Source organism: Rhinatrema bivittatum, chromosome 7 (assembly GCF_901001135.1).
Source record: "Rhinatrema bivittatum chromosome 7, aRhiBiv1.1, whole genome shotgun sequence".
In the NCBI taxonomy this organism is placed as follows: domain Eukaryota; kingdom Metazoa; phylum Chordata; class Amphibia; order Gymnophiona; family Rhinatrematidae; genus Rhinatrema; species Rhinatrema bivittatum.
The window spans coordinates 231,165,842-231,190,289 of NC_042621.1; the positions used below are offsets into that span (position 1 = coordinate 231,165,842).

General features: G+C 40.1%; 1 protein-coding gene across 1 annotated transcript in view; it reads left to right on the forward strand.

Moving 5' to 3' along the window:
* Positions 1-568: 568 nt before the first annotated feature.
* LOC115095794 (heparan sulfate glucosamine 3-O-sulfotransferase 1-like) overlaps positions 569-24,448 on the forward strand; it is a 284,841-nt gene continuing 260,961 nt past the window's right edge. The window contains exon 1 of the mRNA XM_029609965.1: positions 569-977. The gene's annotated coding sequence lies outside the window, so the exon portion shown is untranslated. The remainder of the gene's footprint in view (positions 978-24,448) is intronic.

A 24,448-nucleotide genomic window follows, 5' to 3' on the forward strand; every position in this document is an offset into this window, starting at 1 on the left:
CCAGAAATCACATAGAAATCACTCCTGTATCTGATAAATTGTAAATGAACAAAAATAGATCATGTGCTTATATTATTTCATACCTCCCATAAAATCATTATGGCCCCAAAGAGAACGTTTAACTTCATTACAGTGCGGTTATAAAGCGAAGAATCTTTCAGAAAGGTAGTGTCATTTCCCAAGTAAGGCTAGGGTAAATAAATGCACAGCTTTCTGAATCCTGCATTTTAAAATGAACTGTGAAACCCCGCCCCACCCAACACACACATTCTATTTCGTAATTATTCGATGCTGCATAAAAGTAAATGCTAGCTGTCGCTAGCCTGCTGATGGATTTTTATATTACTGCCAGACACAGTAGGAAATTCCGATGACCATTCTCTTTACCTGAAGAGAAGTAAACTGGGTGGGAAAATAGTGTTTACCAATCAGAAGACACTATTCAACGACCAATAAGAACTGTTTACAGTGACCATTCAGGAGCGGGCTTACATCTCAACTTCAGACGAACTGATTTACTGCTGGAGTTATCCTGAAAGGAAACATTTGTGGTGCCTTTCTACTCGCGCTGTAGGCAGCTACACTTCAGCTTCCACAGAGACGAGCTCGTAAGCTCTCTCTCTCTCTCTTTCTCCCATTCTAGCAGGAATAAACGAAATGCAAACTGTATTGGAGCTGCAGTGCCACTGGCTTCTATTGTTATGTAGTTCGTTCTCTTTTTTTTTTTTTTTCCTCCTTACTTAGTCTTCTCTGGTTGTTGAGACTGATTAATTAATAATGGTGTGGCTGCTGTTAATGCGTTTATCTGGAACAGACTGTGCCAAGCACTTCAGCTTTAACACAGTAGGGTGAGAAGAAGTGAGTGAGGGAGAGCTGCTGTGTATGCAGTGCCAGAACTACCAGAGTCCTGCTCTTCTTGTAGCCTGAGAAATCTTTCAAGAACAAAACCATTATTTCTCTTCATGGCTCCTGCAGAGGTAATTTTTTTTTTTTTTTACCCAATGCATTGCCTGCTTTATCTATTATCAATGTATTTCATTTACCATAGTGTTATCAATTGTAAAATGCATGAAAAGAAACAGAGCATGAAATATGAGCACTATTTGTCACATTTTTACCAAAGCAGCTGCCTCATAATAGATTTGACTTATTTGTATTAAGATACATAGACAAATAGATACCAACTGGGGGGAGAGAGAGGGAGGAAGCATTTTACTAATCTAACAAGTTAGTAAAAAAATTACAAATTGGGATAGTGTAAAAATGTAGTTAGAAGCATTCATGAGTTCTTTTATGGTCAATGGAAACCCAAAACGTATACCTGACAACTTGCATATTAATGGAAAAAAATAGGACATATGAAGTACAGATAACCATGAATGTGATCTTGTCCTGGTTACATCAGGATATGAGGTACTAATTAATCTACATACTAAGGCACTATCTCTGATGAATAAATCCCCTATTGCATCTGCTTTATTAAGACTTGCCAACATCAGCTAGGACATAGCTATAAATCATTGATGACACAATATACAAAGAGGGTTGCTTCTAAATACTTCTGGGATGCTTGGAATTGTGCATCCAAGTATGAAATTTAAATTTCCCATTAGGCAGAGGCAGTTTTATTATTATTTCTATCCAAGATACTTAACTGCATCTAAAGTTTGTTTTTTGAGTTGCAGTTATGAATAGGATGTTTTTGCTGCTTTATAACCTCAGCTAATATTTTAATTAGATATATTTATTATCAAAGCTATTTTTTGCAAGCAAATTATTGCCAAAAATAGCATATTAATGAAGGCATTTTCAAAGTATGGTTTTGTTACACAAATGATCTAGGATAGGTCAAATATATTGTAGTGCATATTACTGAATCTGTATTATCCTTTCAATAGTGTAACGGAGACAATTTTATATATGTATATATGTGTGTGTGTATATATAATCTCGTTTTGTGATAAATGCTGATGGAAGCTTGATGAGACAAGATACACCTCCATATGAATGACTGTTGTAATGATAAAAAGGTTGGTATTCTTCTTCTGTATTCTAGCCGAACATTGCTTGAACCCTTGTGAATGTTTTGATGTACTTTTGGGCAGTAGTATAAAGTTAAATAGCCATTACTGCATGGGACTAATGAGCATGACAATGTTTGGAAAAAGAAACAAAATCTAGTAGCCAATTAAATGGGCTTACGAGGTTTATTCTTGGCCACAAACTGAAACATTACACTGTTTCATTTACATTCTGCCTGGTCAGCTGCTTCAAAGCAGATTACATTCAGATACTGTAGGTATTTCCGGTCTCCAGAGGGTTTATAACCTAAGTTTGTACCTGAGGCAAGAGATGATGTAGCTTTTGGCCAAGGTTACAAGCAGGATTTGAACTCTGGTTTGCAGCCTGCTTCGCTAACGACTAGGCTACTTCCCCACTCCACTAATATAGTCTCGTGAAATCTTCCCTTCTGAATTGCTTTGATTCCAGAATTAACCATATAATATGCCAGCTTGCATGTGAAACTTATTTTTTATTTGTTCATTAGTGGTTATAATCAGTAAATGGCATGTCCAAGTGCAAGGCTTGAAAGGTTGTACACATCTAAATCAAAACTACATTCCATTCTCAGAATTTTGTAGTAGCAGTGCAGGAACTTGGAAAAAATGTCTACCAATATACCGGTGATAACATGACATCAACATATGATGATAGGATCTATGTTTAAAATAAAACAAAACACTCAAGCAATTCACAAATTTGGAAACATATCCTAGTCATTTGCACACTTATTTTTTCTAAATGCTAAATATTATTAGTCCATGTGCCTCTTAATATAGAAATTGTGCATTTATTAAAAAGTAAGCCTGTAGTAATCAAAATAATAAATACCTTAACCAGTTGTGCTGTTTGTTTTGAAACTGGAATCCAATATTTACAATACTAGCCATTAAGCCCGTAACAACGGGCTACATTTAAAAAAAATTTTCGGTTCATTTCCTTCCCACTCCTTCCCCCTCATTCTCCCTCCCTCTCACCTCCCCCCTCTAGTCTCCCTCCCCCCTCAGCTCACTCTCTCCTCACTCTCCTCCCTCCCCCTTCCCCTCACTTTCTCCTCCCCTCCCCTCAGCTCACTCTCTCCTCCCTCCCCCAATCCCCTCCCCTTTCAGCTCATCCACAACCGGCAGATGGGGGGGGTGTCCCTCCCTCCCTCGCGCGCGTCACCGCCGCCGCCGCTCCTGCTCGTCATCGCTGCTGCCGCCGCTCCTGCTCCCCGCCGTCGCTCCTGCTCCTAAGGACCCAGCGCCATTTTTTTTTCGGGCATGCTCCGCTCTGGCCGACGTGCTCGCCCGCGCATGCACGGTAGAGCTGCTCTCTACTGCGCATTTGCGGCACGTCGGTCAGGGCTCCCTTATCTAGTAGATTTTACCATGGATAGAACTCTTATGATTTCAGTTCATTTGTTTCCTTCTATCTGATATCATGTGATCTATTATAAGTTCTCATATTATCCACAACTCTACATGTATAACTCTTTCTACTAAAAATGACAGGAGTTGAGTGGCACCTTATAGACTTACTAATTTATTAAAGCATGAACTTTCTAGGATAGAGTCCACTTCATCAGTGCATCTGACGAAGTAGACTCTGTCCTCGAAAGTTCATGTTTTAATAAATTAGTTAGTCTATAAGGTGCCACTCGACTCCTGTCATTTTTGCTATACCAGACTAACACGATTATCGCTCTGAAGATCTTTCTACTAAAGGTTCTAAAGCATCAAATTAACCAAGCACACAATGAAGCAATTAAGGGCCTAAATTAGATTTTTCATATATCTGCTGAGAAGCTGCTTATTGGGACTTTATGAACTGGACAAATCTGAGTGATTGAGTGATTCAAGGCTTTTCTAGTGAGTGCGAATTTAGCTGTATATAAACTACATAAAAAGTTGAATTGGCTGTATAGAATACTTTCTAAAAATAAATCATAACATACTACAGATCTAATACATATTTTTCTTTACATGCATGTTTCAAAGAAGAGTAGAAATATGAACATAATATTTTTATTGCTAAAGCAATTGACTCAATACAATATGGGCAATGAACATTATTATGTGCAAAACTTAATCACAAACTGATAAAAATTTCCAAATTTGTAAATCATACTAGAAACATTTCTGTTTCACATATGCAAATTTCTTTCAAGGAAGTATTAGCAACATTTAAATCTAAAGCCTAGTGCAAACCAAGTAGATTCATACACAAAACATAACATTATTTAAACAAATGTTAAGCTAAATCTTATGTGGAAGAAAGTTTCTTTTTATGCAGAAATATCAATACCAAAAATGTACAAATCTTGTTAGCCTGTTCTTTAATATTTAACTGACAGAGAATGAGTGATAGTTATGAATGCATGCGAATCCAAACTGTCTCTAATGAACTTTATACAAACAAGCAAATGTGCACTATACTGACATATCGATAAAAAATGACTGCAACAATCCTTTGGTTTATATAAAATAAATAATGGCAAAGATCTGAACCTGCGAAATATAACTCTAAATAAGAGTTTAAAGTACGTGCATCTCAAGGATCCCTGCCAAAACTTGTCATTTAGCTGGTTGAATTTATTCTTCCATATCTGATTCTTTGTTTTGAAAATTTTAAAACTATAAGCATCAGTATTCATATATGTATGTTTAGATTCACCCCTACTTGGAACATAGAAACATTTATGTAAAAAGTTATTTTATGGCTTGGATGAATAAAAATAATCATATCCTCAGATTGAAAAAGTGCTGCCTAAAACCCTTGTGTTGCCAGAAACAGAAGCATAGAATATGATGGCAAAACAAAATAAACAGTCTTATCTAATCTGACCACTGTCTGATTCTGTTGCAATACCACATAGTTAAACTGATCTCTGGCTTTACATTTTTTGCTTTACATAAGAATGTTCTGTGCTTATTCTGAATAAACCCCTTTAGATGAGATGATTGGCCTTCATCCTCTTTGTTCTTTTTGAAGATGCAAAGCCATTCTCTTGACATCATAGAAACATATAAGATTCAGCAGATGCCACTTGGGATATTCAGTCTGCTCAGCCTAATATGGAACTAGGTGGATATTTACTCTGGACTATCAACCTCAAGGTTTACCTGACCCTCATTTGTTATTTTATGTCCCTTGTTCTGAGGTCTAGAAAAACACTGATTATTGGAGATTTTACTATTCACAAAGATTCTAAACCAAAAATGTATTTTTCGAATTTCAGTTATTACGTGTTCTACAGCTTAAGCTCCTGATCTGTTCCCCCACTCATAAATCCAGACACATTTTAGACCAACTCATGATTCCAGAGGAGTTTGGTAGAACAGGCCTAGTAGTAAATCTAACCAATGGTTTCATTTTATGGTCTGATCACCTTTTGATTAGGTTTTGGCTTAATTTGCCTCTTCTGAATAATGTGATTTCTCGTCTGTTTGGAGAATGCTGATTAGATAATTAAACTATGATGAGTTTTGTGACAAATGGTTACAGAGAGCTTGTTCCCTTGTTTATGATTCTGCTAATTCACTTGTTTATTTATTTCCACCTTGATGCTCACTATTCTTATGTTCTTATGCCCCTTTGAAGTTGCAGCAAATCAGGAGACCCAATATTTCTGTTTCTTGGTTCAACTAAGAACTGATTAAGAAAAAGCGGGCCATTTGCCAAGCAGAACATAAGTGGTGGAAAAATAAAACCAATGATAATAATGATCAATTTCATTAGATACATATGGCATATATGTCCTTGTTTAATAAGACTATGAAGGATTTTTATTCTAACCAGTTAAATAATTCACTTAACAAACCACATGATCTATTTTATTTGGTAAGTTCATTAAGCAAGTTCCCAAGTTTGGGAAGTGGTAAAATAAAACCCATGATCTTCAACTTTTCGCTGATTATTGTGCTAATAAAGTTGCTTCTTCCTTAAAAAAAAGAAAGGTAGTCAGAGGTTTTCTTCACTACCAAAAGATTATTTACTATCAACCTCAAAATGGAATACTTGTGAAGGTACCACAGCCTTTGAGGTTGAGAAAGTTCTAAATATTCCTCTTGATTATTGTCCTACCAGAGTTATTTGGCTCAGAAGGAGCCATTTTATAAAAGTTTTGGTTGAGATTGTGAATCACTCTTTTCAGGATGTTATCTTTTCAAATGCTTTTAAGAAAGCTACTGTTTGCCCTGTTTTCAAATGAGGTGCCCTCTCAGAAGATGATTGTCCTAGTTATAGGCCTAATTCTAATTATCCTACCTTGGCTAAAGTTTTAGAAAGAATAGTACCAGCATAGATTACAATGTTTTCGAATGACAAGGGATACTTAATCCTCATCAATGTGGTTTTAGAAATGGAGATTTTTCCATTCTGTGTCTGATTTTTATAATTCAAAAGATTGATGCCAAACAGGCAATTATTGCGGTATTTTTATACGTATTGGCAGCTTTTGATACCTTTGCTCACCCTTTATTACTGTGTAGATTAAGTGGGCAAGTTCACAGTGACTTTATGGTTGGTTCTCTTCATTTTTGACAGAAAGTGTCAGGTTGAAAGAGATCAACATGAATCCACCAGGATTTATTTAAAGGTTGGGATTCCTCAGAGCTCGGTTTTATCGTCTATTCTATTAAATATTTACCTTTTTTAACGTTCTCAGATTTTGGAACAGTTTGCGCCTTTATTTTTAAATACATACATATGTTATTACTGGTTGAGCTCTGTTTGTCCCAGATTAAATCCTGGATGTTTGATAAGTTGATATTGAGGTCATGTGGATAATGCATTGCACTTCACTTGATACTTAACTGGTCTAACCCTTTTGTTTCCTCTGTTCACAATTTGGGATTTCAGTTTGATGCCACTATGTCTTGTACAGTGCATATACAATTACTATTACGATCAGGTTTTTATAAGCTAAAATTGTTGTGTCACCTATGGTACTTTTTGTCCAATAATGATTTTAGAACAAATATTCAAGTTTTAATTTTAACATCTGTCGATTTTGGTAATGCATTGTTTATTGGGCTTCCCAAGTATTGGCTTTGGGTACTACAATTGCTTCAAAACACTGCCACCTGCATAGCAGATTGAGAGACCACGCCTCGCTGATGCTCATTCAATTACATTGGCTACCAGTGGTGCAACAAATCAAATTTAAATTTTTATTACTTGATTTTAAGTAACTTAAAGGAATAGTTTGTTATATTTGTCTGTTAATTTCAACATATAGACCCTCTCAATTTCTGCGCTCAAATAATGAACTTTTACTGGTTGTTCCCTCTTTTAAGTATACTCGGCTGACTGAAATCCATGCTCAGGTGTTTTCTATAATCAGTCCCACCCTATGAAATGCCTTACCCCATGATTTATAGCTTACCTCTCACAGTAAAGTCTTTCAAAAATACCTAAAAGCATTTTTATTTCCAGAAATATTTGCTTATTTATTATGTTAATTGTATTATGTGGGAGAGTTTAGGATCAGTCTTTTATGTATTATATTTGTTTTTGTCTGTTAATGTATATTGTATATGTTGGCTTGTATACTGCTTAGTACGATTGACCTGATTTTAGTGTTCTATAAGAATTGCAAAGAAAGAAAGAAGTAGTATATAAGTTCACGAAACATGTACAAGTAGTGACATCAGCCTGAAATATAGGCATGAAGCCAAGAATGTTTACACACAGTTCACTCATTTTATTGCTATATTTAAATATCCTCAAACACGAATGTGGTCCAGATCCATAGGAAAATATGAAGAAACCTCAGCAAGACATAAACTGTAAAGCACTTAATGGATGGTGCTGTAGTACTACTAAAACTATTGGTACTTTAGAGTTCTAGGCTGCCTTCTGAGATTGTGGGTTTGTCTTGTTTTTTTTGTATAATGGTGTAAAGAAAAGGCAAGGTGAGGATATATCTCAGAATGCTCACCTATGTAAAGACCATCAAATGAATATTGACATTTAGGAAGAGATTGAAGGTCTTTTTTTAAAGAAAGCGTTTGGGTGATAAACAGTTTGAGGTTCCCATTGCTAATTTATATTGTTAAGGTGGCACTTTTTTATTATATTTTGGCATGATGTTATCTTATTTTTTATGTTAAATTGTGTTATATGTTTTCCACTGTTTACGTAGTTTTTCTTGTTTATTATATATGTTTTTATGTACTCCACAGAGAACATTGGATTGTGTGAATTATGCATTTTTACAAATAAACTGTCATAGCTGTCGATGGAGTAGTGTTGTAGTGGTGTTGATGGCATTGTCACTGCTGGGATCAGTGTGGGAGTATCCTCTTGGCTGAATGTTGAAACATCTTTAATCCCCAATGATCTCAAGATGCCTCCTGCTCTGGGTCTTTCAAGCAATAATGCATGAGTACATTGGCAGTGATGGGAACAGAGCTGGCTGATACTTCCTTTCATGGGAATGTTTATCCTCTTCCTCAGCAGCATAGAAGCCTTTGCTAGTGGATGTCTGGTGTGCTAGTTATTCTAATGGGGTTAAGATTAGAGCTGGGTAAAGTAGGGGCTGCTGGAATTGCATGTCTCATTTGAGTTGTTACAAATCTCTTTCCCCCACCTTCATGAGTGTATTGCAAACAGAAGAGAATGGAGCAGTTATCTGAGGAAGCCTGAAATTGTAGCTCTAGAGGCAATCTGAAATGCTAAACCTATATTGGAGCAATCTATTGCTAATAGGGTATTTGATTCAGTTGGTTTCTCTTAAACTTTGCATGAACAAGTCTCCTATCATGATGCCACTTGGTTGAAAAAGCTATGAAATGGCTATGGGAACCAAACAGTGATCCTCAGGCCTGGAGACAAAATAGTCTGACTCCGGTCTTTCTTAAAACACTTTTATCTTTATTGCAGCTTTAACATATACACATTAGTAGACTCTTTACTTTCAGAACAGTGTACTCCAATTATTCACAGTTCAGTACCGCTTGCCTCAGTACTCATACAGCTTCATCACAGTTAAGTGTTTGGACAGCAACATTTTACAGGAGCTGCCTTCCTCCTGGAGACCTGGGCCTAGACTGACTATCCCAACAGGATCCCAGCTCTTACTCCTCCCCTGCTGGGCCCCACCCACAGAGCTGTCTCTCACAAGGGGAATTAAAGGGAACCAGGTACCTAGCCTGGTCCTGTACCAGTTTAAGGGGGAGCACTGCCTCACAATGGCCTTTTTTAGATTGGCATGTCTTAGTTATTCAAGCAGCAAATGCTGCTTTGGTTTAGGATAATGTGGTAATCCTTCATAAACTGGAGTCCTTTGTGAACAAAGTGAGATATTTAATTTTTAAAATTCTTAATTTCCCCCAATCACCATGTGCTACACCAGAGGACATATTCAAGAAAATCATATTGGACATTCTAAAATTCCTATTAATAAGGCACTCTATCTGCTCTGAAAAAGTGTAGAAATGCTCAGGGGGAAACTGTGGAAGAAAGGCAGATTTCTGTTAACATCCTATAACATTGGTTTCGTGGAGAATTCCTTGGAGAGGAGGCCAACATGGTCACATTCTTGGTCTCTCTCCTCTATGAATCTAATAGCAATTTACTCTTTTTTTTTTAATTCATCTTTATTGAGTCATTAAATACACAACCAAATGTAACCACGAAACATAAAAAAAACCAGTTTCACTGGCTCAATATACAACTGTAATGACCCACCTTTTAAAGTTAGCCCCCCTCCCTCCAATTGAGACTTTTTTCTTTCATTTTAGGAATTTCTTATTGCTTGGTCAGAAAGCATGGATATTTTTGGATATATGTAAGTGTTCCCCCATCCTGGTCGGCTGTTGGGCATGCGGGCACACGGGTAGGACCACGGTCCACCCAAGGCCCAATGACTGTCCCAGGATTCTCGCACAAGGGGAAAAAACAAGTTTTCAAGGCTCATAAGATTTTGTTGGCTCTCTTCTTCACACCAATCAGTCACACAAAATTACTCTTCTCTTCACCTCTGTTGTTCAAAATAGTCTTTACTCAATGAAACTGGTGACTAAACACAAGTCCTAAAATCAGTACACTTAGAGGTTGATTTTAAAAGCATTGTGCAAGCAAAAATGCCCACATTTGTGCATATGTGGGCTGCATTCAAGCAACAAGGATTTTTAAAAGATGCAAATTATGTCCATATGTACCCATGAGTGCGTGAGGAATAAAGGGCAGGGCCAACATTTAACATATAGCTTCATCTTTTAAAACCGAAAACCTTAGTGTGCATATGCGAGATATCTGAGTAACTTTACTGCTGTCTGTAGATCTAGAGTTTTAAGATTTAGAAGACAGGGTGAGGGGTCTGGGTCAACTGGGTGATGTGCACGATGAAAAACCAGACGTGTCTGAAAGATCTCAATATTAACTGGACAAACTGGTGGACTAACTGTTTTAAAATCTGCTTACATACGATTAAAAAGTCCTATAGAAGACGTGCATGCTAGCTGTGCTAGCGCAACCTCTTAAGGTTAGAAGCATACTTACATGTGGTTGGTGTATTTTAAAACATATGCGCACAAATGCATGACAATAAAATATTCCAGAGTATCTTTGCTCATGTGTCGATTCTTGTATGTATGGGCGCACACATGCTCGTTTTAAAATTACCATCTTGGGGTAGTGCACAAAATTTCACAGCACAAAAAAATCCAACATCAGTCTCTTTTCACCTCTTCTTCAAACAGATCAGCTCTTTAGGGAAGGCATTCTCTCCCACTCTTGGCCCTCTGAGTACCTGTTTGGCAGATGCAATCTTTTTCTACAATGTCCTTTTCTCTTTCTTCCACTGTTCGCTGAGTCTTGGGTTGATTGTAGCTGAAACAGACTCTGGCTATGAACTTTCCCAGATAGATTACCCTTTCTCCTGGCACATCTCAATACGTTATACACTGAGCTCTTCAGAACCTCTTTCACTCTCTCTTTCTTCAGGAACACCTAGGAACTTCCATCCTGGAGTCCTTCTCCACACCACTTCTCTGGGAACTTCACTTGGGAGACAGGTCCTATGGAACCCTCAGTGGGAGAAGGTCTAGACACCATGAACTCTAGGACTTAGAATCCTACTCATTCAGAGATGTAAGAATCCATTGTCGACTCCTCCTACTCACGTGAGATCAGGGGTTTTTATACCACTATTTTACCCCTCCCAATGGGAGTGGTGCTCCTCTTTAGCACACTGGCACTAACCTGAGATCACCAACAGGCAGGATTTGATGAGACCTCTGTCATTCTGGGGGCACTCAGACCAGCTAAAGCCAATATTGCATGCTTGTAAAGGGCATGGACATTTTCCTAATGCTAAAAGGGGCACACCTTTACATTCTCCCCCCAGAAGACAAAGCATATGTTCTTATTTCAAAACTGGACAAAAGCTTTCCATGTACCAAAGAGAACACACATCATTTACCAGTTTGTATACCACAGAATTACATCATCACTCTATACTCTTAGGGGTAGATTTTTAAACTTACGTGCGCGCGTCCATGTGCGCACACTTCCCGTGTGCACACATGGACACAGCTATTTTATAACACGTGCGTGTCGGCATGTGAATGTTATAAAATATAAGGGGCGCACGCACATGCATGGCAGATTTTAACATCCACGCACGCATGTATGCGCAGCCCGTGATTCACTCGCACGGGGGGGGAGGGGGTGTAAATTTTTAATTTACGCGCGGTGACACGATGTTCCCTTTTCCCAGTTCCCTCCCTGTCCGCTCCAATTAAGAAGCGGACTGGGAGGGAACTTCCCTATCCCCCTACCCATATTCCCTCCCTCTTCCCCTCTCCTCTCCTCCCCATCCCCTAAACCCATTCTCCTACCTTCCCTTTTTTTTGTTTTGTTGCTTACTGTTCCATTGGAGCAGAAGCAACTTGTGCGCGCTGGCTGACTGCTGGCGCGCGCTTCCCCGGCACAGCAGCAAATGGCCGCTATACTGGCCGCCTCCAGCCCTGCCCCCTTTTCAGGCCCTGGTACTTATTCGCGTGCCAGAGTTTACGCACGTGGCCAGGCCATTTGAAAATTCGCCCGGCACCCGTAAGGCCTGGCCACGCGTGTAAATTCCGGGTTTTACGAGTGCAGGGGTTTAAAAATCTACCTGTTAGTTAAAAAGGCACCCACAGATTGTGACTGCTATAGAACTGCATGGTCTAGTTCCTCAGGATATCAGCTCTTTAGTCTGCTTGCCAGATTCTGAAAAATAAATGTCCATATTAATAGGCCCCATCTCTTCTCATTAAAGGAGCAGGTAACCTGAAACAGCAGTCAGCTTACTCATCACACCATAGCATAATACAAGTAAAGACAAATTGTTGAGGGAATAGAAACATTTTTATAAATTATGTAGATTTTTCTAGAAATGGTTTTTGATATGTTAATCATCTTTCTAAAAATTGAGAAAAATGTTGAAATTTTTTTTCATATTTTCAAAGTTTTCAAACAAATTCAAAAGTCTTTCCACACCATCCCAAGTATCCCACACACTTCCAGAAATCTTCTGGCCTTCTATTCTTCTTCCACGGGAAGATCATCAGCTTCTTTAAGAGAGTCCAAAAGTTCCAATAAGGAGCATTAGCTGTAAATTATCCAGGAACTTTTGTTTATAAACCAGAAATAGTACCAACAACCACTCAGCAGATGGCATCCACACCCATAACCTCTACTGCAACCCCAGCACTCTCCAACTGTGGAACCTGGAAGTACTTCATAGGGTCATCTCAATGGGGCACACTTCTAGATCAGTATCAGGCACCAATGTGATGCTTGCACTAACAGACAACAGAGAACAACATTTACACAAGGAAGTCCTTTCCAAGACAGGATTCAAGCTAGAATGGACTGTATCACTGGCCACTGGAACAATTCAGAAACAATCAAATCTTTCAGGGATTACAGTCATAGCTAAGATGACAGTCTTCAAGTGCAGGCTCCAGTCAGTGTCCCATATGATGGCATCTTGGGAAACATGAATTGGCATCAGATCAAGGAAATCCAGTCTTCTTTCTTCAGTAGCACTTCCAGTGTCACTTCTGTCTCCACTGAAAGTAGCACTGGCCAGTGACATGGGGATGAGACACCTCTTTCCTAGCTCTGTCAGGGGAATTACATATCTTTTTGCCAGCTCTTTCTCCAAGCCAGGGGCCCTTGAGGGTCTCTTGAAGGCACTGGCTAAACTCCAGGTCAATACTTCAGCTCAAGGCTTCTGGGATAGTGCAGGCTCTGGTGCAAAGAGGACTCTTGGCTGTCACTAAAAACTGATATTGTCTTTTAAGAACATACTGGCAGTCTCTTGGATCCAGCAATTCACTTTTTTCCAGTTCCTCCATTCAGGCTTATGACTTGGTGCTCTTTCCTCTTCTAATATCATGGCTATGATAGCTCTGGGGGCAGCTGCAACCTTCATCTGATCCCATGGATCAGGCTGAAATACTAGTGAGACGTCTAATGGCAGCAGTGGGTCCTTTAAATCAAGTGAGCTCCTGTGCTGCAGCAGGCCCTCAAGGCCTTGCCAGTCCTCCCCTTTTCGGTTGTGTGTGCAACCGTATATTTCCCACTATTCCCTACTGTTCTTTGTTTCCTCTTTACTGGCACACACCAGGCCCTGTTGTTCTTTGGCTACATCTGCATTGGGCCCACTCTGGGGTCCCACTCCTTCAAGGTTGCTCCCTCCCAGCAGCCACATTCATTTCCAGGTCCCATGGCAGCTTGCAGCATGACTCTGGGGCTCATTGTCAGCAGTTCCTCGATGCCAGAAGCAGAAGGCCTCTACACTGCTGACTCCTGAAGCTTGCATCCACACAACAGGGCCTGCTTTGAGCCTTGCTGGCTCTTCAATACTGCAGGCAGCCTCTCCAGCGCCTGCAGGGATGGACAAGGAGGCAGCATGGTATATTCCCATGTCAGTCCTAGCTCCACAGTTTCACTTTTTTCTTCTTGATGGGCCACACCACGGGCCTCCATCTTCTCTGTAATTCACTGTATCAGGAGAAAAACTGATAGCATTTGTCGGCTTTAACACTGCATCAGTGGGCTCTGGCCCCAGACAGCTTTTGGAGTAAATCCCACAGACAACTGCAGGGCTTATAAATTCTCTGCTTCCCTGACTAGGCAGCTAGGCTCTTCTTGGTCTGGCAGCCTATCATCCCTTCAGGTTGGAAATCTCCTAGCTCCAGCTTCTCTCCTGGCTTGATGCTGCATCAGTGGAGGACTTCCTTTTCACGTGGCAAGCCTGAAGACCCTCCTTTGAGATGAAATCTTCTTTTCTGGGTGCGTTTCACAAGGATTTCTTTTATCTTCCCCTCCCCGTCAAGCAATGATAGCAGCCATCTTGGGTTCATTACAGTTTATTGGATATTTTTTGGCAAAAGTCTCCGAATTCTTCAGTGTGCCTTCACCCAACCAAGGACACATATTCAGGGATTCCTAAAGTCCCTGTGGCCATGCAATGGGCACCATTATTGTGCAGCCACCATTCTGGTCAGGTCTTGGGCTTGGCCATGGACCATGCAAGGCTCCATGCCCATCCTAAGTTTCCCACTTGGCTGGGGGGGAGGGAACACGTTTTCTTTCAAGGCCCTTAGGAGTTTGTCTCTTGGGGGATGTTTTGCACACCAGTCAGTCACACAAAAATCACTGCACTTCAGCTCTGTTGATCAAAATAAAGTTGTTACTTAACAAAACTGGTGGCCAAACACAAGTCCAAAAATCAACACACTTAGGGTGATGCACTAATAGTGTAACAGAGCACAAAAAATTCCAACATTACTGGCATCAGTAGCATGGGATCTTTTTAGTGTTTGGGTACTTGCCAGGTACTTGTAGCCTGGATTGGCCAGTGTTGGAAACAGGATGCTGGGCTTGATGGACCCTTGGTCTGACCCAGTATGGCAATTTCTTATGTTCTTTGTGGTGGTACCATTCATTGAGTATTTTTTTTTTGCAGTTCTGGATGCCCCAGCTTAAAATAGATATTTTGGAACTAGAAAAAGTACAGAGAAGGGAAACAAAAACGATGAAGGGGATGGAATGGTTCCCTTATGAAGAAGGTCTAATCAGTTTATGACTCTTCAGCCTGGAGAAGTGACAAATGGGAAGGGATATGATAGAGATGTGTAAAATCACGAGTGAGGTGGAAAAGGTAAATAGGAGATGGTTATTTACCCTTTCAAATAATATTAAGACTAGGGAACACTCTTTAGACAAACAGGTAGCAGACTTTAAACAAATCAAAGGAACTATTTTTTTCACTCAACTTACAGTACAGTCTTATCTGTGGAATTTTTTGCCAGAAGATGTGGTCAAGACATCTAGCATAGCTGAGTTTAAAAGAGCTTTGGACAAGTTCCTGGAGGAAAAGTCAATAAACCATTATTAGCTAGGTAAGACTTGAAAAAGCCACTGCGCTTATCCCTCAGAGTAAACAACAAGAAATGGATCTGTTATTTGGGATCTGCCAGGTACTTGTAATTCAGATTGGCCACTATCAGAGACAGGATGCTGGGCTCAATGGACCTTTTGTCTCACTCAGCATGGTATTATTTTATGTTCTCATGTAACCCATTGCCCGGTGTTTTATTTTTGTTTACTTATTTAATTTTCTAATGCAAGTGCTCCTGATAAATAATATAAATGTTTATTTATTTTAAAAAGAAAATTATTTATTAAGGAAAGAAAACAACCAGCAATTGCTTAGTTAGATACAAGCATGAAGGATTTCTCTAATGGAATATTTTCAGTTGTCAATGTTGTGTGTCCCGGCCGCGTGGGTGCCGCAAACCGGGCCTGCTCACCTGGCATTATCATCCACTAGCGCAGGCTTATCCGCTGCCACTAACCCCCAGCATTCCTGTCGCTCACTGCGGCCTCCCTCGGCGTTCCCGTCTCTACAGGCTTCAAAGCGGAGCTCCCGTCGGGGCTCCGTGTCCTCAGCCGAATCGGCCCCACCCCTCGGCGCATGCACAGCTGACCTCACTATATTAAAGGGTCCAGTGCGGGCAAACCTTCGGGAGGCGCGCCCCGATGACATCATCAGCCTTCCATATGTAAGGCAGGTCTCAAACCCCTGATCCCTGCCTTGGCAATCGGGTCAACACCGTTGGTGTAGTGAGTTTTCCTTCCTGTTCCAGCGTTTCCTGCTCCCAAGTCCTTCTCAGGTAGTACCTATATGGACTGACTTCTTGGTACTGACCTCTGCCTGCCTAACCATTCTTCTACCTGCCGCTTGGAAACTGACCACTGCCTGCCTGACCATTCTTCTACCTGCCGCTTGGAAACTGACCACGGCCTGCCTGACCATTCTTCTACCTGCCGCTTGGAAACTGACCACTGCCTGCCTGACCATTCTTCTGCCTGCCGCCTGGAACTGACTTCTGCCTTCCTGACCATTCTTCTGCCTGCCACCTGGAACCGACCCTCGCTTGCCACGACTACCCACAGACTGACTCTGGTATTGACCCCCGCTTTGGCTGACCTCTCTTGGACTGATTCTGGCTTTGACCCTTGCGCTTCACTCGGACACTCTCTTCCGGCTCCCTGTGACATTCGGGCCTACGCATTTGGATAACAACTGCGGCTTCCATGTGGCTGGACCTGCAGGCACTGCCTCTCTCATCCAGAGGACCTCTCTGAACTGTTGCCTCCCCGAGGTCTCTGGAGCTTCCAGTTCTGGTCTAGACCACTCACTCTACGTCAGCCGCGCACCCTTGCTCATGGTGGGCCCACCTCTCCGATACATCTCCGGGAGACCACCGGAGGCCCACCTAAGTCCAGGCGGTCCGGGTACCCAAGGGCTCAATCTACGGAAACCCCGGACTGTTATTGGTGAAGCTCCAGCTAGCCTCTGTCTCTTTGTGTGCTCCGCCTCCTGTTGGCAGGTGCTCTCTGGATCCGACCAGAGGGTCATACCAATCCTGCACCAGGCCAAGGGTCCACCTCCAGAGCAACAGTCAATACATTTTGAGGTCCGTATTGAAATCCTAGCTGGCTAAGGAGGTTAGCCATCTAGACTTACCTGGCTAACTTAGCCAGGATATTCAACAGCACAACCACACTGCTGAATATACTCGGATAAGGTTTGAGTTAAAGGGATAAGTTATCTGGCAAATGTTAGATCTGACTGATATGGCTAATTTAGCTCGATAGTTCTCAGTATCGCAATTTATCCAGCTAAGGGGGTCATTTATCAAAATGCTATATGGCGTTTTCACATAACGCATGGACTCTCTATCTGGGTAACATCAAGCTAGGTTGAGAGAAGATTGCACAAATCTCATCTTTGGGTGAGTTTCCTCACTCCGAAGGTAATCAAATCTTCATAAGAGTGGACTGTTCTGTTCGTATGTCGCACTCTGCATTTCAAAGTCCCCTAACCCCTATAGTAATACCTAAACCTCACCTTGAGTAACTAGTTGGGCCTCCTATAGATGTATAAATACCTACCTAGTATGAGGACCTTATAGCTAGGCAGTCTCTCTCTCTCTCTCTCTCTCCCCCCCCCCCCCCCTCAGTGGTTGTAGGCAGGAATTGCAACAATTGTGGTACTTACCACAAAGTGTGAAAAAGCAAAATGTGAAAAACTTATCGCTGTGTGCGGTAATACCTATGCGATGCGCTAAGATAGCACACTTTGCAATAAAAAGCCTATTACCATAAAATATGCCCCTTTTCCTATCGCATGCGATATTTAGTGCATTTTGATAAATCCAGGCCTAAGTTGGCTGGAAATAGTTCTTCCCAGTTGTACCCCATCCTGCTAATCAGCCAGCTAACTGCTTAGCTGGATAAGTAGTTATGTGGCTAAGTGGTGACTGCTGAACACAGGTAGATATTTAAACATCACCACTTAACTAGATAAGTCAGAATTTATCTGGCTCAATGGTACTGAATATCTACCTCTTTTTCCCTATCCATGCAATATATTTTATCTTTTATTAAATGACAACTGCCCTGCTTATCACAGCACAATATTGACACCTCCAGATAATTAAAGCATATCTTTCACCTCCTGAAAAGATTCAATTTTTGTAATATTTTCATTTTTTGTTAGCTTTCAACAGTATTCAATACAAGGATAGCAATTGTAGGGGTGGTGAGAAATAGATCTCTTTTTGCCCAACATAAGGGCTCTATATATACAACACCTACCGGTACTTTACCCTGCAGGATTCTACACAGGAAATGCCCACTATATTTATACTCATAGAGAAAGCTATGCCTTCATATATACCACTCCTGCCAGGATCCAGGAAACTTGCACATCACATTCATCACTCACATTGAAAAGTTGTCACCTTTGTGATAGGAAGCTCTTCTCACCTGCTTTTTCGTCTCTGTAGAGAGATACTGCATGTCACAAGACATGCAGGCAATATGTCATGCACAAGGAGATGAATACAACTGGAGAGCCTTTAGAGTGACTACTGGCTCTCACTCTTTTTAAAGGATACTTTTCATTGTAAGAAGAGTTCAAGATCTTTTTTTAGCTGTGTGAAGTGAGCACAAATAGAATTAATCTCCTCAAATGGTTTTAATATGCTTCTCTAGCAGTGCCAGCACATAGTATAAAACTGCAGGGATGACATGCCACCACTCATAAAAACTGATTGAGAACCAAATCGGACATCACCACAGCAGCTGCATCTTCAATAGATGCCGCATCACTTCCCTTCCTTTATCTGGTTCATCTGAATTAATACTGGAACACCAATGACTACTCCTGGCATTCCTCCTGCCAGCTGTAAGCATCAGTATGTTGGCCCATATCATTGTGTATGTGATATTTAAGTGTTTTCACACATTATTCATGCATTCTATGTATGCTATAAAAGTGATGGTGAGCAGTAATAGTGATTTTATAATTTGCCTTGTCTAAGCTGTGGACTAAATGGAGTATTCTCTTTTGTGACTTTAAGATTGACCTGGACCTAATCAATACTATCCTATTGGTCCAGGGGTTAGGGTGAGCAGTCCTCATGTCTGGCTATCAGGAGGCAAAGTTTGTGGACTTCCTGATGCACCATTGGAGGCTGGAGAGCCCAGAAGAGTACAAGTGAATAGAAGACTAACTCTGACAGGTGATGGACAATTATCATGTGAGTATTTTGCTTAACCAGACTATTATTGTTCTATACAGTGATTGTGTGTGATTGAAAGAGAAGGGCAAACAAAAAGGTGGATGGTCTTCATCGAATGACTTCTGAGGAAAGATTGCAGAATCTAAATATGTATACCCTGGAGGAAAGGAGGAACAGAGGTGATATGATATAGACATTCAGATACTTGAAAGGTTTTTATGATCCAAAGTCAATGACAAACCTTTTCCATTGGAAAAAAATCAGCAGAACCAGTGGTCACGATTTAAAGCTCCAGGGAGGAAGACTCAGAACCAATGTCAGGAAGTATTTCTTCACGGAGAGGGTGGTGGATGCCTGGAACGCCCTTCTGGAGGAAGTGGTGAAGACCAAAACTGTGAATGATTCCAAAGGGGTGGGGGATAAACACTGTGGATCTATAAAGCCTAGAGGATCATAAAGCCTAGAGGATGGGAATGAAGAGAAGAGGCATGGGGGTGGCTTGCAGGAATGACGGCTACAACCTGGTAATTATTGAATAAGGGTATTAAACGTTCACACGGTTAATGCGACGCCAACATTGCTCTATGCTTCAAAGGCAAGAGGAAATGTGGAAAAGAGGATTTGCATTCAGGCAACAACCAACAAGGCTGCACAGTCTGGGTAAACAAATAAGCGTGGGAGTAGCTTGCTTGTTGCGGTGGTTACTACCCCAAACCAATTAAGCCTGATACTTCACTTGGAATGCATATCCAGCGCAGCTCACTGCTTCAACGGCAGGGGGAATGAAGAAAAGGGGATTTATATTCAGACAACAACCAGCACGGATTGAATTGCACAGTCTGGTTAAACAAATAAACATGGGAGTAGCTTGCTTGTTGAGGCGGTTACTACCCTAAACCAATCAAGCCTGATACTTCACCTTGAATGCATATCTAGCAATGCTCTCTGCTTCAGCGGCAGGAGGGGAATGAGGAAAAGAGAATTTACATCCAGACAACATCTAACAAGGCATTGATCTGAGCAGTATGAGTATACAAACATCAGGGTAACTTCTCGTTACGAAGGTTACTACCCTCAAACATTAAGCCTTATACTTCACTTTGATGCAGCTCCAACATTGCTCTCTGCATCAGTGGTGGGGGTGGAAGGTAATTGGAATCAAAAAGTTACCAATAAGGGCCCTGAACTCAGCGGACGGGGTAACAGAAAGGTATGGGAAAATAAGTGTGAGAGCTTGCTGGGCAGACTGGATGGGCCTATTGGTTTTCTTCTGCCGTCATTTCTATGTTTCTATGAAAGTATTTTCATATGGTATGTCTGCTGGTCTCATATGCTGGTGTGATAGATGCTTTCTTGTGATTTTTATACGTGCCTCTGTTCCAGCTTTTACACAGCATGTTTGATGCTTTCCTTTCTCTCTTTTAGGCCTGTGTTTATGTGCTGAGTTATTGTTTAAGAAAACAGAAAGGAATTTAAATTTAACACAATTAAATTGTACAGCCAAAATATTTTTATTTTAAGACACAATATAAAATTAAATGCAAAAACATATCCTAAGCAATATATGCAAAATCTATGCACTGTATGCATTACATATTGACATATTTTAAATTAACACATCTTAAATAACTGTGAATTTTACATATATTTGAAAATTCAAAATTCATATAAACCACATATATCCCTACACTCATACATGCCATTCACACACATACAACTAAAAATAATCAGCTATTTGTATCACATATATATGTTACTGTGTTCATATATAATACAACTACAGAAGCGACTCCCCACAATTTTCACTATCACATGTATGTTTCGCCTGTTAGGCTTCTTCAAGGGTATCTCAAAATCTCCAAATATCTCTATCTCCAATTATTTGAACCATTTCTTACTACTTTTTGTGAGTGTCATATCATCATATGTTAAGGACTAATCACAGTTTATCAAATGTTTAGAGAAAATTGATTCTAGAACAGTACCTATTGCAACATAAATTGTTACCCCTCACTAAATGTTAAATACTATAACAACAACTTTTATTTCCTCAATAATTATCAAATTCACATAAATCATATAGCCTAAAAAAAACCTGTAATATATATCTCAGTAATGCATCTCTAATCAATAAGATGTCTAAACATTGAGGAATTAAAAGTTGTTATAGTATTTAACATTTAGCTTGGGGTAATAATTTATGTTGCAATAGGTACTGCTCTAACGGACCGATACAGTAAAAACGCGGGAGAGAGGGCGCACAGACCACTCTCCTGTGCGCGCGATTCAGTATTTTAATTTATTAAAATTAGGCCCGGCGGTAAAAAGAGGCGGCTGTCAGCGGGTTTGTACTGTATCGGCCTGTAAGCGTTTTGATCTTTATTTATCTATTTATTTATTTATTTGAAACTTTTCTATACCGACATTCATTTGCACATCACATCGGTTTACATAGAACGGGTATAAAAAACTTCGGGATCAGAAAAGTTGCATGGAACAGGGAGTTTAAATGCACATTGGATGTAAAAGCGAGAAAGCAAAGCGAGGTCTAGAAGACAATAACAAGGTGTTTAAAGTTAAAAAGGCATAAATAAACTTGGTGATTATAAGAAAAAGGGCAGGGGCTAAGGAATGGAGAGGGGAGGGGGGATGAAAGGTGACTGAGGGTTGACTAAGGGCAGGATAATAGTGCTGTGGCGAGTACAAATGGGTGGAGGAGGGAATATGTAGAATGGCGCGTACAAAGGGGGTGGAGGGGGGATTAAGTAAAGGCCTGATTGAATAGCCAAGTTTTTAGGTTTGTTTTTTTTAAAGTCTGGGTTCAGTGTTCTTGGCAAAGGTCAGGGGGCATAGAGTTCCATATTGAAGGTCCCGCTATGGATAGTGCACGTTCTTTCGTGGAAATGTGATGGGCAAATTTGGGAGAGGGTGTGTAAAGCGATCCTTTGTAAGCGGATCTGGTGGATCTATTCGAGGTATGGTAGTGTAGGGAGTCGTTTGGCCAGTGAACATTCTGGTTGTGAAGAGTCTTGTGTATGATTGTAAGACTTATGGAGAATTCTGAAGGGGATTGGGAGCCAGTGGAGGTCTTTAAGGATAGGGCTTAATATGATCTTTTCTGCAGGTATTAGTAAGGATTCTGGCTGCAGCATTTTATAGCATTTGGAGAGGTTTAATGGTAGTTGTGGAGAGGCCTAGAAGTAGGGTGTTGCAGTAGTCAATTTTTTAGATTAATATGGATTGAAGGACCGTACGAAAGTCATTGAAATGGAGGAGTGGTTTTAGTTTTTTTTAGAACATGGAGTTTGTAATTGCAATCCTTCATAGTGGTGTTGATGAACTTTTTTAGGTTCAGCTGGCTGTCTAAAATGACACCTAGGTCTCTCACATGTGGGAGATAGTTATGGAGGGGTCGGGAGAGATAGGGATGTTATGGTCAAGTGAGATGATAAGGAGCTCTGTTTTGGACATGTTAAGGGTGAGGTTGAGGTTAGTGAGGAGGTGGTTAATCGATGTGAGGCAGTTGTCCCAGGTCTTGAGGGTTTTGGGGATAGATTCTGTAATGGGAATAAGGATTTGGACATCGTCCATATAGATAAAGTGGGTAAGACCTAGGTTGGCAAGGAATTGACATAGGGGCAGGAGGTAAATATTGGAAAGGGTCAGGGAGAGGGATGATCCTTGGGGAACACCATGAGATAAGTTAATGGGGCTAGATTCATTATTACCTATTCTGACCTTATACTGTCTCTTATTGAGGTAGGATGTCAGTCGCTTTGAGAATCAACTTTTATACACTACTGATTTTATGAAGGATATTATGTGGAAATGATTCATTGATGATATATTCTTCACATGGACAGGTTCATATGATAATGTTGTAGGGTTTATGTGCTGTCTTAATAATCAGGACAAAAATTTGAAGTTTGAATTTCATTGACATTTGCATGAAATTTCATTTTTGGATGTTTTAGTCAAGAAGGATAGGGAACATTTGAGTAAGACGATATATTGAAAACAAACAGAAACTTGTTATTGCATTTTTCCAGCTTTCATCCAAAATAGTAGAAAGAAAATATACCGATTAGGCAGTTTTTGCGTCTTTGCAGGTTGTGCACAACCAATGGAGAGAATATTGAAAAAGCTGGTGAGTTGACTGATTGATTTTGTGAAAGAGGATAGACTATCAAAGTGATTAGGAGAGCATATTAACTTCATTTGGAATCATTTTCCATTTCTTGAAAGATGTTTTTTTTAGCTATTATAGCCTCTCTCACCTCACCTTTTAACCATGCTGATAATCATTTAGCCTTCTTTCCACCTTTTCTAATTTGTGAATATATCTGGTCTGGGCTTCAAAGATGGTATTTTTAAACAACGATCATGCCTGATGTAAACTCTTAACTTTTTGCAGCTGTTTCTTTCAGTTTTTTTCCTAACCATTTTCCTCATTTTATCATAGTCACCTTTTTGAAAATTAAATGCTGTCACAGTAGATTTCTTTGGTGTCTTCCCTCCAGTTATTAAGTCAGATTTGATCATTTTGTGATCACTATTGCCAAGTGACTCCAGCACTGTTACCTCTTGTACAAAATCCTGTGCTCCACTAAGGACTATGTCTAAAATAGATTCTCTTCTTGTTGGTTCTTGCAGCAGCTGCTCCATGAAGTAGTCATTTATTTCATCTAGGTACTTTACTTCTCTAGAATGTTTTGATGTGCCATTCACCCAGTCAGTACGGGGATAATTGAAATCTCCCATTACTATGCTAATGATTTTGTTGGCTTTCTTAATTTCTTTTAGCATTTCATTGTCTATGCATGCTAGCCACGTGGACGGTAATGCACTCCCACTTCTATTTTATTCTCTTGTTCACTGAAATTTCTATCTAGTTTCCTGCAGAATTTTTATACTGTTTGATTCAATGCCTTTTTTAATATATAGTTTCACCCCTTCACCAGTTTGATCCATCCTATCATTTTGATATAATTTGTACTCTGGTATCACAGTGTCCCATTGGTTATCTTCCTTCTACCAGATCTCTGAGATGTCAATTATATCTATCTTTTCATCTAGTGCTATACTTTCAACCTCTTTCATCTTATTTTTTAGACTTCTAGCATTTGCATATAGATGTTTCAAAGTATATTTTTTGTTTGATTTAATAACCTGCTTATCAGTTGATGGGGTAATTTGGAATCTTCCTGCTCTTTACTTAAAGGCTCCTGGTCCACTTTAGCATTTATTGGAACCTTCTACTGGGATGCCCTAATTTCCCTGTTCTCTTAGAATACATCATTCTGAACCATGCT